The sequence below is a fragment of the Callithrix jacchus genome, chromosome 2 (assembly GCF_049354715.1).
Source record: "Callithrix jacchus isolate 240 chromosome 2, calJac240_pri, whole genome shotgun sequence".
Classification (NCBI taxonomy): Eukaryota; Metazoa; Chordata; class Mammalia; order Primates; family Cebidae; genus Callithrix; species Callithrix jacchus.
The window spans coordinates 47,574,727-47,590,780 of NC_133503.1; positions in this window are offsets into that span (position 1 = coordinate 47,574,727).

Sequence of the window (16,054 nt, forward strand, 5' to 3'; positions counted from 1 at the left end):
AAACTGTAGAAGAAATTAATGTAGATAAATGATTGCTAATATTCTCAAGACAATAAGTTTGAAGTAGTTTGTTAAATAGTAATAGATATCAAAAATATAGTTAAATGAGAAAGCATTGAAGAATGTTGAGTTTTAAGAAGTTTGTTTCTCATAGTTTTCTCTTCATATAATGGGGTATATCAGAGTTTTTAATTCATAAGGTCACTCTGAGGACTGAATAATATAGTAAAAGTAAAGTGCTTCTACAGTGTTGGGTAGTGAATAAGCCTTCAAGAAGTGTACTTATTATTGTTACTTTTTGAATTTAGAGAATAGGATGATTTAAAAAAAAAACCTATTCCAGGAGTCAAAGGATGAGTTATTGGTCACATGGATTAGAATGGCAAAAGCAGTGATACAATGTATGGATTGGGGAGTTATTTAGGGTGTAGAAATTATGGGCAGTCATAATTAATAGATATGGAAGCTGAGGGAGACTAAAAACTCAAGAATAACTAAAGGATTCTGGCTTGGAACAGGCCAACAAATGTAGCAGATAACTATATTTTGCTTTTCATCATTGTTTCACTCTCCAGGTAATTTTTTTCCCACTGTACTTCTGAGAAATCAACCTGCCTCCACTCTTAATCCATTTGGTTTGAGCAGAGTGGATTCACTCCACTCCTCCTTCAGTTAGTCATATTACCCAAGCCTTGGCCAGTTTCCCAAACAACTGGTGCCAGGCTTGGTACATGACCCAAACAGGCCAGTCAGAGCCAACAAGACTCTATTTTAGGGCATTTTATTTGTTTGAATTTGAAAAAGGAGTCGATCTCTTTACTTTGGATCTTAAGCCTGCAACTTTTAACATATAAAACGAGAACTATTGCAGCCATCTTACATCTGACCATAGAACCAACACAGTGAGTGAAAAGAAAGAAACTAGAAGGTGATGGCATTGTTTAAGCTCTGGATCAAGCTATACCACTTGAGATAAATCACAAGATCTTTTAGTTACATGAGCTAAACGATTTCTTTCCTTCTTTTTCTTTTTTTTCACACAAGCCAGTTTGACTTGGGTTGATAAACACTTGCATTTGAAACAGCCTACACTGATACATTAGTGATGAGAGGGAAAACTGTAGAGAGGAGTTAGGGTTGAGCATAAATTGGAGTGAATTGAGGCGTAATTTAAAGCAGGAGAAACAAATGAAATGCCTAAACCAGTAAAAAAAATTGTGGTCATCTCCCACTTTATTAGTCATCAGAAAAATGCAAATATATCATAATGAGACACCATCATACATCTACCAGAACAACTAGAACCAGAAAAAAAGATAATTTCAAGTATTAGCAAGGATGTGGACTAGTTAGAACTCACACACTGTCAGTGGTATTATAAGTCTATGCAACTATTTTGGAAAACTGATTGACAGTATTAGTTTACCGCTCAAGCTGAATGTATGCATACCCTATGATCCTAGATGAGTAACCAACAGAAATACATGCACATAAGCACCATAAGAGGTACACGAATGTTCATTGAAGGTCTATTTGTAATAGCTTCAAACTGGATACTACTCAAATCTAAGTTAACCATACTTAACCAATAGAAAAAAAATTGTGGTATATTTTCTTAATAAAATACTATACAACAATGAAAATTAATGAACAGTAAAGCTCAAAACCAGGCAGAACAAATCTATAGTACTATAAGTCAGAATATTCATTAGCCTTGGCGAAGGTAAGTGTCTGGAAGGAGTGATGGTGGAGGGACTGAGTTCTGGTTGCACGAGTGTGGTCACTTTGTAAAACTTTATCTACAATTTCTGCATTTTTCTGAATATTTTATATATTATAAGTTCAAAAAATAAAAGCATGGGTCTGAGGAGCCATAAAACAGTAAAGCTGGAAAGGAGGCTGGAGAGCTGAAGTGGGGGAAATGATTGATTTCATGTCTAGTGTCTTCAAATTTTGGAACCCAGAAAATGGGAGAGACTAAATAAACCCAGAAATGGGTGACCTTCTCTTAAAAGATGCCACTCTTTGATGTTGGGGAGGCCAATGTTGAGCCTTCCGTGATAGGGCAAAGCAAGACCAATCAAATGGAGCTGTCTGCTGTCCTCTCTAAGAATCTGGCCCTTGTCCTGCAGTTGGGAGCTGTGGGAGCTGCAACCTTGTTGATCTAATAGTCTAGGGTCCCTGATAAAGTTGGAGACTGCCTTTTGGGAATTGTTTCAATAAACTTTGGAGAGTCTTGTGGGGAAAACAGACAGAGGCATTTGTTTCTTTGGAACTCAGGCTTGAAAATTCTCCAATCAAGTCTCACAGCTTCTGAAGAATAAGGAATTTCACTTAATTTCCTGTAGAATCAATAGATGAAAGAGACAGAGAGAACAGCTAGTTATGTTCCATGAACTCCTAAATTCCAGTTTCTTCATGTCTTGGATTCATTCTCTCCGTCTCATTCTGGCACACCTATCAAACGTAAATTAGGTCTTTTCACATAGTCCCATATTTCTTGGAGACTTTGCTCATTCCTTTTTATTCTTTTTTCTCTATTCTTGTCTTCCCGTTTTATTTCATTAAGTTGGTCTTCAACCTCTGACAGCCTTTCTTCTGCTTGATCAATTCGAGTGTTTAAACCTGTGCATACTTCTCAGAGTTCCCATATTGTATTCTTCAGTTCCATTAATTCACTTATATTCCTCTCTAAATTGTCTATTCTCATTAGGATTTCATCAAACCTTTTTTTCAAAGTTCTTAGTTTTTTTTACATTGGGCTACAACATGTTCTTTTAACTCACAGAAGTTTCTTATTATGCATCTTCTGAAGCCTGATTCTGTTAATGGGATGCGCTCATTCTCGATCAAGTCTTGTTCCCTTGTTGATGAGGAACTGTGATCCTCTTCAGAGGGAGAGGAGTTCTGATTTTGAGTATTCTCAGCCTTTTTACGCTGGTTTCTTTCCATCATTGTAAATTTATCCACCTGTCGTCTTTGTAATTACCAACTTTCAAATTAGGTCTCTGAGTGGACGTCCAAGTTGTTAATTCTCAGGGCCGAAATATGAGCAACCCACTGCACCGGCCAAAACAGCGGCATTAAGACTGATGGTGCTTTTCTGCTCAGGAATCTCCAGTCTGGCTTCCTTCTTGAGTCCATAATAGATGACTCTGCCTTCCCGGAGCTCCAAACATCAGTCAGAAGGGGAACCAGTCCCGTTTACTCTGCACCAAGAGCTGCTTTTCCGAGGTGCCAGCAAAACTGCTGCACCGGCCACAGGAGTCACGATGGCGACCCGTGGGGCTCCTCCACTGGGAATCTTCTGCTCCGTGAGCGACAAAAATTTGTCTGAAAGTGTGGCGTCCTCTCAGTCTCTGAGCTTTCACTGGGAGCTGCAATCCCGAGATGTTAGCGATCAGCCATCTTGAATCATTCCTGAAAAGGGAACACTTTTACACTGCTAGTGGAAATATAAACTAGCACAACCTCTGTGGAAAACAATGTGGAGATTCCTTAAATAACTAAAAGTAGATCTATCATTTGATCCAGCAATCCCACTACTGGGCTTCTACCCAAAGGAAATGAAGTCATTATACAAAAAAGATATCAATCAAGTGGACAAAGAAATTGTAAAAAATATATATATATACACACACACATACATACACACACATATACACACACATATGACACACATACATCATGGAATACTACTCAGCCATAAAAAAAGAACAAAATAATGGTACCTGCAGCAACCTGGATAGCATTGGAGACCATTATTCTAAGTAAAGTAACTCAGGAATGGAAAACCAAACAGCATGTGTTCTCACTCATAAGTGAGAGCTAAGCTGCGAGGACACAAAGGCGTAAGAACAACACGATGGACTTTGGGGACCTGAAGAAAGGATGGGAAGTCAGGGAGGAATACAAGACTACACACTGGGTACAGTGTACACTACTCGGATAACGGGCACACCAAAATGTCAGAAATTACCACTAAATAACTTATCAATGAAACCAAACACCACCTGTAAAAAAAAAAATCATTGAAATAAAACAATACTACTAATATAATACTCATAATCATTCTATGAGGTAAATTTTATTATCCCTGGTTTACAAATGAGGAAACTTGCCCAAGGTCCCAGAGCTATGTGGTGGAGAAGAGATTCAGTCCTACCTCTTGAATAAATAAGGTGGAACAGAAGAGTAGTTCTGGACTCAAACACAGATTTTGTCATTTATTAGAAAAGCTATACAATAGTATTGACTTTACTTAGAGACAACTGACCCACTGTTTTAATGTGTAGTCTAACTCTATGTTGGCCCTCCTAGCCAGGCACAAACGAAACATGATGCATATGGAATTCAGTATTTCTGAAAGATGTGCATGCCTCACAGTACCAGTGGGAAACTACTCTTGTAAACAGCATAGTTTTTAACCACCACTACCCTCACGACCACTCCCATCATGGCAAAATGCCCGAAGTCATTAGGCAGTAAGTGCATCAGTGTTTGAAGTGAGTCTCAAATAAAAGTGCAGCAAGCCAGTATGCCTTGCTTTCTGATGGCAAGACCTCACCGAATTGCTTATTTGAAGCCAGCATCAGAAAGAAGGGAGAAAGGGGTGATGGATTTTCCAAGGCATGCAGTGAAACAAATACCAGAGCGTGGAGAATGGCTCTTACTACCTACTTCTCTAGCAGCCTGGGAACACATCCTGGGGCATTGCTTTTCATCATCTAGTATACTTCCTTTATGCCCTGAAATTTCCCTGGGGATCCTGGACCCTCAGGGATGCATCATACAAGCCTCACTCTTCTACCTAACCTCTGAGTTTTGCACATTGCTACACAGTTATCCCATCTCCCAACTGCCTGTTGGCAAATGCACAACACTTCAATCTACCCAGGTAATGCTTAGTGGGGAAATAGGATGTCAATGAATCCAGAGAACCTGTGATGATGATATAATGACTTGGCCGAGGTCACCCTGTGATGAAATTAAAAATGAAACTCAAGCTTGGTGTCTGTACTGACATCTGTGGATAACCCACTAGTTTTTGGAAGCTGACTTGGACATCTTAGGAGTGTCAGGTTCATAATGCACTTGAGGAGCTTAACTGAGACAGTGTCTTCTTTTTTCCTTCCCTCTTCTCTTTGAGAAATGTAGTCTGGTGAGGAGCAGAGCAGCTTTTTCCCAGGCATTCAAGTTTGAGTTGGTTTATTTCTGGTGCACTGGGTGGGGCAAGCCAGGAGACCCAACTAGGATACCCCATCCTGCTGCTAGGAATAGAAGTAGGAGGCATCCAGTTTTCCACTGATTGGGAGCCCAGGCTGAGTGACTACAACAAAGCCTCAAATTAACATAGATCAGCAGAGGGGAAAGTGTCCCAGACAAGGATGATGAAGCAGATGATGACAATAACAAAATAATAATTATTATTGTTGTGGCAACTAGAATTTATTGTATTTTTCATGCATTAGCTCATTTAACCTAACCTAACATTAGTATCGATATTACATGTGTACATTTGTGGAAATATAGGCACAGAGTGATTAATTCACTTAAGTCATATAGCTCAAAGGTAGAAGAGCTCAAAAATCCAATGTCTGACATCAATAGCTGAGTTAAAGGATTTTTTTTAGACAGAAAATTTTTATAAATGCAATCTGAATTAACACCCAGATGACTAGATGTGAGTCTATAAAATAAACAAAACCAGAATGGCCCTAACTACCATTCTGGTTGGAGGGGAGAAAGGGAAGAGGAGGTGATGCTGAAGCCTTACTCTCTTGGCCCCTCAACCATGCCACTCCTGGAGAGGAAGAGAAGCTTCTGTAGAACACAGTTTTAAACTACTGTTCATCACCATCACCCTTCTTGTTTGTTTGTTTGTTTGTTTGTTTGTTTTTGTTTGGAATGGCTACATACATTTTGATGTATTCAAACACCAAAAGGACATTGCAATTAAAAATATGCACTATTCCTTCATGAAACAAATAAATGAATTTCACAGATGGAACATGCAGTCAAAAAAAGAGTAACTAATGTTTGTTTTCATTATAAGAAATTTCAGGAACTGGTAAAGCCAATCTATGTTGACAGAGGACACAGGGTGACTGACTAGCTTTGAGGGCATCTGTGATTTTAAAATGTAAGAAAACAAAAGTTGGATAAAGAAAATGACTTAATATTTTATTTAGAGTCAAGTGGAATTCAAAGTTTCCATCTCCTACAGTATTTTTACAAATAGCCAATTTCTTGCAAATATTTCCTGAAAGCTTTCTGCTTGCTAGGTGCTAAGTGCTCTTTTAGACCCCAAGCACTCGATAGTAAATAAGAAAGATAAGTTTATATTCTCATGTTGTCTGTATTCTAGTTGGGGGATATTGGCTGTAAGAAAATGAATGAATATATGAATAAATCAATTAAGAAAATACCAGATTGTGATAAGTAAAATGTAGAGAATTAAAATAGTTAAGAGATTACAAATGTGGCTAGTTCAGATTGATGATTAGAAAGAAGTGACTTTCAAACTAAGACCTGAGGGACAAGAAGTGGCCAGCCACATGACAGAGAAAACATATTCCAGGCAGAGGGAACATATGTATGATAACAACACTTAGTCAGTATGGTGGAGCACAGTGAGCCAGAAAATAGTGGTACAAATTGAAGTCAGAGTGGTGGGAGGCAGCCAGAACACAGAGGCCTTGCTAAACTGGGAAGTTTGAATTTGTTGTAAGTTGAGTAGGAAAGCCATTAGAGAATTTTTAGGCAGGTGAACAAAGTGACATGTTTATATTTTGAGAAAGTCACTCTGCCTGCTGTGAAGAAAATGGATCATAGCAAAGCAAGCGCGGAAGCAGGAAGATCTATTAGAAAACAAGTGCCTAAATCCAGGCCAGATATAACAGTGACGTGAACTAGAGAAGACTGGGAATACTAGGGATGTAATTTGGAGGGATTTGTTTGTGGATCAGATATAGAGGAGAAAGGGAAAGAGAACTTCATGCAGATTCCTTCATGAACAACTTAGGGAATGTGGAACACCAGGAAAAAGCATATATGTTGAGAAGATAAACCAAGGAGACCCATTTGAGCAGGTCAAATTTATGATGCCCCTCAGACATGCATGAAGAAGTTGAACATCCAATAGGATACAAATGGTTGCCCGGTGCGGTGACTCATGCCTATAATCCCAGCACTTTGGGAGGCCGAGGCGGGTGGATCACGAGGTCAAGAGATTGAGACCATCCTGGTCCACAAGGTGAAATCCTGTCTCTACTAAAAATACAAAACTTAGCTGGGCATGGTGGTGCGTGCCTGTAGTCCCAGCTACTCGGGAAGCTGAGGCAGAATTGCTTGAACCCAGGAGGCAGAGGTTGCGGTGAGCCGTGATCGCACCATTGCACTCCAGCCTAGGTAAGAAGAGCGAAACTCCGTCTCAAAAACAAACAAACAAACAACAACAACAACAAAAAGAATGGTGTCCAAAGGAGAGGTTAATATTGGGCTTAATTTTACGAATTCTCACATATATAAGTAAAACCATGGAGCCAGATGAGGTTACCTGGATAAAGAGGAGATAGAGAAGCTGAACAGTGATCTGGGGCAAGCATCAGGAGAGAGAGCAAAACAGGAGCAAGCAGAGGTTTCAGAGAAGGAATGTCCGGAGAAGAAGGAACACAGAAGAGCATAATTTCATAGCAGCCAGAAGAATGTTTCCAGATGAAGGGAATAATGACCCGTGTTAAACACTACTAAGGCGTCAAGTAAGATGAGAAGAGAAAAGTGATTTGGATTTAGCATTCCAAGCATGCTCAGTGGAATAGTAGGACTGACTGCAGTGGGTGGAGGAGCAAATGTAAGATAAGGAAGTAGCAAAAGATTACAGATGACCCTTTTGAAGTAGGAAGTGGGACTCAACTCCGGAGGTGGGGCTGAGACACCAGACCAGATTCAGGACTAGCTGAAACAGGGAAGAGGAAAAAACAGCTCTCTGTGAGACACGCCCACCAGTGCCATATCAGTTTATCATTGCCATGGCAACACCCAGAAACTGCTGCCCCTTTCCAATGGCAACAACCTGACAACCCAGAAGTTACTTCCCTATTTCTAGAAATATCTGCATACTCTTCTCTTTAATTTGCGTATATTAAAAGTATAAATACTCACTTCTAATGATATGCAAATTAAAGAGAAGAGCATGCAGAAGGCACTCAGAACTGCCTCTGAGCTGCTACTCTAGGCACATTGCCTGCGGCGTATCCCTGCTCCAGAAGGAGCTGTACCTCTGTTGTTGCTATACACTGCTGCTTCAAAGTTGCTGTCTAACACCGTTGGCTTACCCTTGAATTCTTTACTGGGTGAAGCAAGGCAGCTCCATGAGCTAAGCTTGAATTTTGGAGCTTGCCTACCCTGGATCACTTTCAGAAAGGTTTTCTGTGGAAGAAAGCAGAGAAATTAGATGGTAGCCTAGAGGACGATGTAAAATCAAGGAAGTTCTTCTTTCTGTTTGATACTGCTTTTAATTGGGGACATTTGTGCTTGTTTATGGGATTAATCCAATAGAGAAGAAAAGAATGAGATACAGGAGGGATTTTTTTACCCTTGAGAGGTAAAAATGCAATTGAGAATATAGGAGTGGATGAAATTCAGAGTGCTAGTGGAAGGGGCTTCATTTTTCTTAATGGAAAAGTAATATTTTTAGCAAAAAAATTTACATTGTACAGGACTTTTCCAAGTGTACTTGGCTCTAGTAATCACCCTCTCCCTCAAGTCATGCAGCAACAAAAGAAAAAAATCCCTCCCTGCTTCCAAATACTCCATGTGGGGCACAATACTGCTCCATTGAGAACCAACTAACAATTTCCCATCTGTTCCCTCTTCCTTGCCTGCCCCAGCACTGGGGAGCAAGTCTCAGGGCCAAGTAAAGGGATTCTTAAGCTGATAAAAAGATCAGGGAGTCTGGGGAAGGATGATACAGGAAAGTTCTGCCCTGGGATCAAGACCAACAGCTGGCGAAGCCCAGTTGGTAAGCTATTCTGAGGGCCTCCTGAGAACCAGTGCAACTTTCCAGTGAGAGTAGTTGCCGGCCTTCAAGATTTAGTGTTCCATTCCTCTGCCTCTATCTGCAATAGAGCAGCTTGTAGCTTCCACAAGAACCAACTAGAAAGCTGGAAAAAATAAAATCTTAAAAATCTGTTTGAAGCCGTCAAAGAGCAACTGGGACTTAAGGGACAAGATTCTAAAGAGGATATGAACCCCACTTCTGATTTCCCCCTTTGGGACATTTGCTGAGTCTTAAGCTGCCAGAGCAAGAGGCTAAAAGGCCAAACAGAAAGCGTTATCAGTTTTAGCAGGCTCACAGTACTCTGGAAACAAGTGAAATCCAGGAGCAACCAAGTAAGAAAGGGTCTGATAAACACCTGAAGATCTCACTTAGAACCCCTGCAGGGGTATAGGCTCACCACAGAAATGAGGCAGAGATAGGGCAGGCTTAACAAAGTTCACAATCAACCTTGACCCAGCTGAGTTCTAATCATTGAATTACTCTATCTGCCTGCCAGAAAAGAAAATCTGTCTTCTTGCATACACCAAATACAACTTATATACCAAGAAACAGTACCAAAAGGAAAAACAGATAATGGAAACCAATCCTGAGGTTTTCCAAATATCAGACTTATCAAACATAGACTTTCAAATAACTGTGATAAATACGTTCGAGAAAGTAGATGACACGCTGGAGAATTTCACCACCGAGTTGAAATCGACAAAACGAAATCAAAAGCATATTTTAGAACTGAAAGATCCAATAACAGAAAGGCCTCACTGTTCTGTGACCACAATCCCTCAATGTCTATGCTTAATAGAGGAATCCAGTCCAGGTGGCTGGGGTTGGGGGTGGGAGAAAGAAAAGAAATATTGGCTCATATTTGCAAGGGGATCCAAATACTGGCTTTTTCCTCTGCCCTCCAAATATTGGACTGAGGCCCTGGTCACGAGACTTCCATGTTGGTTTAAGTGGTGGTTCTAAAATGAATTTTTGAAAAAAAAAACAACTTCGGATGTCATAGACATGGATCAGGAGCCAGTGAGGGAGACAAGGGGCTCAAGGACTTGCTTCCTCCTATCTGTCTGGCATCCGCTGCCCCTTATATTCAGTATCCAAAGCCCCTTTATACCTTCTCAGTGAGTAATCATCTAGCCTTGTCTGGAGACCCGTTGGGGCAGAGCAGCCAGCAGTTTATGAGACAGCCCACTGTTTTTTCCCTTCTGGACATCATCTAATAACACCTCCCAGGGATCTTGTCCTCAAATGTCTAAACCTCTTGTACTGTTCACATATCCTTTTCGGTCTAGTTCTGCCTCTCTCTCCAGCCTCATCTCTTCCCACTCCTCATGCGTTATATTCCAGCCACACTACATGTCCTCCAGATCCTTGCTGTATCAGGATCCTGTTTCCAAGTGCTTGCGTTTGCAATCTGCCCTTCCAGAATGCTTTTACCCACTCACTCTGGGCTCACATAATTCCTTCTTCACCTTTGGTCCTAGCGTTGATGTTATATTTTGGAGGAAGCTGCTAGTAATTCTTCCCCCAATCCAATCTAGATTAAATGTGCCTCCCAAGTTTTCCATAGTGCATTACAGTTCCCCCATTACAGCAAGTACCACCTTGGACTGTAACTGCCTAATCACTTGTCTGTCTATATTTATGTGTAGACAAGGATCATTGCCTGTGTTTTTCATTGTAGGCATAGAGAAATACACCAGAGTGCCTGGTGTATTTCAAGGGTTTGTTAGGAAGAAATGAATGAATGGGTGGTAAAACAGTTAGCACAGCACCTGCTGCATACCTGGCATTCATTGATTATTTATTGATTAGGGATCCAGAGGCTTGGGACAGCATCTAGGTCTGTCATTAATTATAGGATTACTTGTAATAAAGTCACCTCTCTTTCTTGGACCAGCTTCACCATCTATAAAAGAAGAGCACTGGGTCAGCTCCCAAAAGACCCTTCCAGATTTTCTTTCTGTCCTTATGCACTAAGAAGCCCAATATCAGCTAGGCCCTATATGGCAAGGCAGTGAGACACCCAGAGCCCTGAGCCACGGTGCTGTGTTGGCAGCACTTACAGACCCAACTTCTGGCTGTCAGCCTCTCACTGTGAGTCCAATCTCTGCTTGGCTAGGAGACCTGCTGGGAACTTGCGGGAACATTCTGAGGAAATGCAAACTTCACTCATCAGCAACAGGGAGCCTGTGTGAAAGGAGGCTTGGGGTGTTGCCTGAGGATACATGCCTGAAGCCAAGTCCCAGATAAATACAGCTTCAGTTCTCTGGGCCCATGGAGCCTGTTCTTCTCAAGGAGAGGCCTAATGTCTTAGATACACAGCCATTGGCTCCAAGCACAGCATTTCCTAATCCCTGTGGGACTCTATATTATCTATGCTTGGCCCCATAATGGCTTAAACAAGTTTAGAACAAGCTCTCTGCCTTCAGGTCTGGAAGTTTAAAAAGGCTGAATGGTATGATAGACGGAAGTGCTTAACTCTGGGAGGATCAAGACCCAAGTCTTACCTGCCTTTGCAAATAACTAACTCATAATGCCACTCTAAAAATGGCCCTGCCCCTTTCTGTGCCTTAGTTTCCACACCTGTGAAATGGGAGCGCTCTCCAATAGCCCTTGGGCTGCAACACTCAGATTCTCTGACAAGTTTGAAGGTTGTCCCTGACACCCAAAGGAATCATGACAATGGCAATGCCTCTGTCTTCACCTTTCATTACAGTTATTTTATAATGCTCTTTCACCACTGTCTGAGTTGGGCCCCCAAACAGATCTGTGAGACAAATTATGGGACACAGAATAAACCATTTAATTTCTGTTTCTTAGAGGAATATAAAACATTTGGCTTGCAAGCTTTTAAGACAGGATCACAAAAGATAAAACTATTTAATAAGTACAATGTTCTAAAAATATCCTTTACTGAGACAGATTGGTGAAATTAAAAGAGCACCAGCTTAAAGATCAGGAAGCCAGATGCTGCTCTCTGCTCAGTTCCAGCCTCCGCCATGTGGCCTTGGGGAGGCACCTCCTCAACTTGAGGAGTTTTTGCCCTTTTTACAATGGTATCTATAAGTTCTTCTTGGCTCTGCTATTCTGGAATTATCTTATGTAGAATAAGTCTTCCCAAGCTGTGTGGGGCTTTTCCTGGTAGATTTGAGTGACGTTTTGTGTGTTTTGTTTTGTTTTGTTGTTTGCTTACCCTGCTACTGCCAGTGCAGTCAACACTACAAGCAAACAGCAAGCTCGGAAACATTTCTCGCCAGTCAGGTCAGCACATCCCATTATGCAGGTCTGGTGCTCAATTTTATTAGATCAGAAGACTGATTGTGGAGAAGGCTCAGAGTGGCCTGAGTCAGTTGCTCTACCATGAGGTTGGAGTGTAGTAGATTCAACATCCTGTGTATATCTCCTGATCAATGGCTAATCCCATCTTCCAAATTGGAAATGAACCCCACAGATAGTCTAAAATCTAGTGGATGTCCCCCCAAGTACTAGCCAGCAAAGTTATTATTTAATGCCTTACTTCCTAAATCATACCAGTGGAAAATTAAGACCCAGGGTCACGTGGGCATCTGTGAGATTGGGCATGCCAGATTCTGAGGTTTGCAGGCCGTGGATGCAGGCTCTTGACAAGTGAGGTTAAGTAGTTGCGCCTGTGCTCTGCACCCTGCAAATGACAGTCAGTGTTAAGATCGTTTACAAGAGAGTTTTAAAAAGAGGAGAGGCTCATTGGAGAAAAGGTAGGGAAGGAAATAAGAAAGTAGAAGAGAAATAAAGGAAAAGCTAGAGGAAATGAGAATACAAACCATGAAACGCTTAGAATACCTCAAATGAGTCTCTGCATAAAGAAAGCAAAGGTTCCAAAAAGTTTGAACCATACTGACTACTCTATCTCACTTCTTGGAAATTTATGTCCTGCAATAGCACATCAAAATCCTTGTAAAGTTCTGTGATTAAAAAATAAAATAAGTTTAACCTAGTCCTAGCAAACTTTTTGACGATGGAATCCAGTTTTCTCCCAATGCTTATCAACATTCCTGGAATAACGTGTCAGAAAAACTGACCTAAAGAAACCAAGTATGCTGGAGTGAAGAGGTATACAGAGAAAACTGATCCCTACCTGTAAGGAGCTTACAAAAGAGAGATGAGACTTGCCTAGATGCAGAATCGGACAGGTATTAAAGAACAGTTAGAGATAGAGAGGGGACCGTTATTACCCAAGTAAGTGGTACAGGCAGCACGTGTTGTGCATTCATTGGTTTATCCACCAGCTTCTGGGACACCTGCTACATACAGACACCATACTGTACCCTGGGATTCACTGTGTGGGCAAGGGAGACTGACCTTTCCACCTCTACGGCTAACTTCTAGTGGGGACAGAGAGACACACAAATTGACTGTAGATGTAAGTAAATATAGAACTGCACGTTGTGAAAAGAACCCTGAAGGTAACAAGGAGCAGAGTCTCTGAGGAAGTAAGAGGGACATCTGCTTGCTCTGGGGTCAACAGTGATGGGCTTTCCAAGAAAGTGACATTTAAGTTTCAGCTTGAAAGATGAAAAGATTCTTCATCAACTAATGGGCAAAACAGCCAGCTAGCATCAAAATGACAGTATCAAATTCACACATAACAATATTAACCCTAAATGTAAATGGGCTAAATGCACCAATCAAAAGACACAGACTGGCAAATTGGATAAAAAACCAAAACCCATCAGTGTGCTATATCCAGGAAACCCATCTCACATGCAAGGATACACAAAGGCTCAAAATAAAGAGATGGAGGAAGATTTACCAAGCAAATGGAGAGCAAAAAAAAAGCAGGAGTTGCAATTCTCGTCTCTGATAAAATAGACTTTAAAGCAACAAAGATCAAAAGAGACAAAGAAGGTCATTACATAATGGTAAAAGGATCAATACAACAAGAAGAGCTAACGATCCTAAATATATATGGAACCAATACAGCAGCACCCAGATAGATAAGGCAAGTTCTTAATGACTTACAAAGAGACTTAGACTCCCACACAATAATAGTGGGAGACTTTAACACTCTGCTGTCAATATTAGACAGATCAACCAGACAGAAAATTAACAAGGATATCCAGGGCTTGAACTCAGACCTGGAAAAAGCAAACCTGATAGACATTTACAGAACTCACCACCCCAAATCCACAGAATATACATTCTTCTCAGCACCACATCACACCTACTCTAAAATTGACCACATAATTGGAAGTAAAGCATTCCTCAGCAAATGCAAAACAACTGAAATCATAACAAACAGTCTCTCAGACCATAGTGCAATCAAGTTAGAACTCAGAATTCAGAAACTAACTCACAATTGCACAGCATCATGGAAACAGAACAACTGGCTCTTGAATGTTGATTGGATAAACAATGAAATGAAGGCAGAAATAAAGAAGTTCTTCGAAACCAACGAGAACGAAGACACAACATACCAGAATCTCTGGGACACATTTAAAGCAGTCTCCAGAGGAAAATATATAGCAATAAGTGCCAACATAAGAAGAGTGGAGAGATCCAATATTGACACCCTATCGTCAAAATTGAAAGAGCTGAGGAGCAAGATCAAAAAAACTCAAAACCTAGCAGAAGACAAGAAATAACTAAGATCAGAGCAGAACTGAAGGAGATAGAGACATGAAAAACCCTTCAAAAAATCAATAAATCCAGAGCTGGTTTTTTGAAAAGATCAACAAAATAGACAGACCACTAGCCAGACTGATAAAAAAGAAAAGCGAGAACAACCAAACAGATGCAATAAAAAACGATAAAGGGGAAATCACCACAGATTCCACAGAAATTCAAACCATCATCAGAGAATATTACAAACAACTCTGTGCACATAAACTAGTAAACCTGGAAGAAATGGATAAATTCCTGGATACCTGTGTCCTCCCAAGCCTAAACCAGGTGGCAGCTGAAACTATGAATAGACCAATAACAAGGTCTGAAGTCGAAGCAGCAATTAAGAGCCTACCACACAAAAAAAGCCCAGGTCCAGATGGGTTCACAGCCAAATTCTACCAGACACACAAAGAGGAGCTGGTACCATTCCTTCTGAAACTATTCCAAACAATCCAAAAAGAGGGAATCCTTCCCATATCATTTTATGAGACCAACATCATTCTGATACCAAAACCCAGCAAAGACTCAACAAGAAAAGAAAATTTCAGGCCAATATCCATAATGAATATAGATGCAAAAATCTTTCAATAAAATACTGGCAAACCTATTGCAATAGCACATCAAAAAACTTATCCATCATGATCAAGTAGGATTCATCCCAGGGATGCAAGGCTGGTTCAACATACACAAGTCTATGAACATAATTCACCACATAAACAGAACCAAAAACAAAAACCACGATTATCTCAATTGATGCAGAGACGGCATTTGACAAAATTCAACAGCCCTTTATGCTAAAAACCCTCAATGAACTCGGTATTGATGAAACATATCTCAAAGTAATAAAAGGTATTTATGACAAACCAACAGCCAATATCATACTGAATGGGCAAAAACTGGAAGCATTCCCTTTGAAATCCGGCACTAGACAAGGATGCCCTCTCTCACCACTCCTATTCAATATAGTACTGGAAGTTCTAGCCAGAACAATCAGGCAAGAAAAAGAAAAAAGGGTATAGGAAAGGTGGAAGCCAAATTGTCTCTATTTGCAGATGACATGATAGTATACCTAGAAGACCCCATTGCCTCAGCCCAAAAACTCCTGAAACTGATAAGCAACTTCAGCAAAGTCTCAGGATACAAAATCAGTGTGCGAAAATCACAAGCATTCCTATACACCAATAACAGACTTAAAGAGAGCCAAATCAAGAACTAACTGCCATTCACAATTGCTACAAAGAGAATAAAATACCTAGGAATACAACTTACAAGGAACATAAGGGACCTCTTCAAGAAAAACTACAAACCACTGCTCAATGAAATAAGAGACGACACAAACAGATGGAGAAA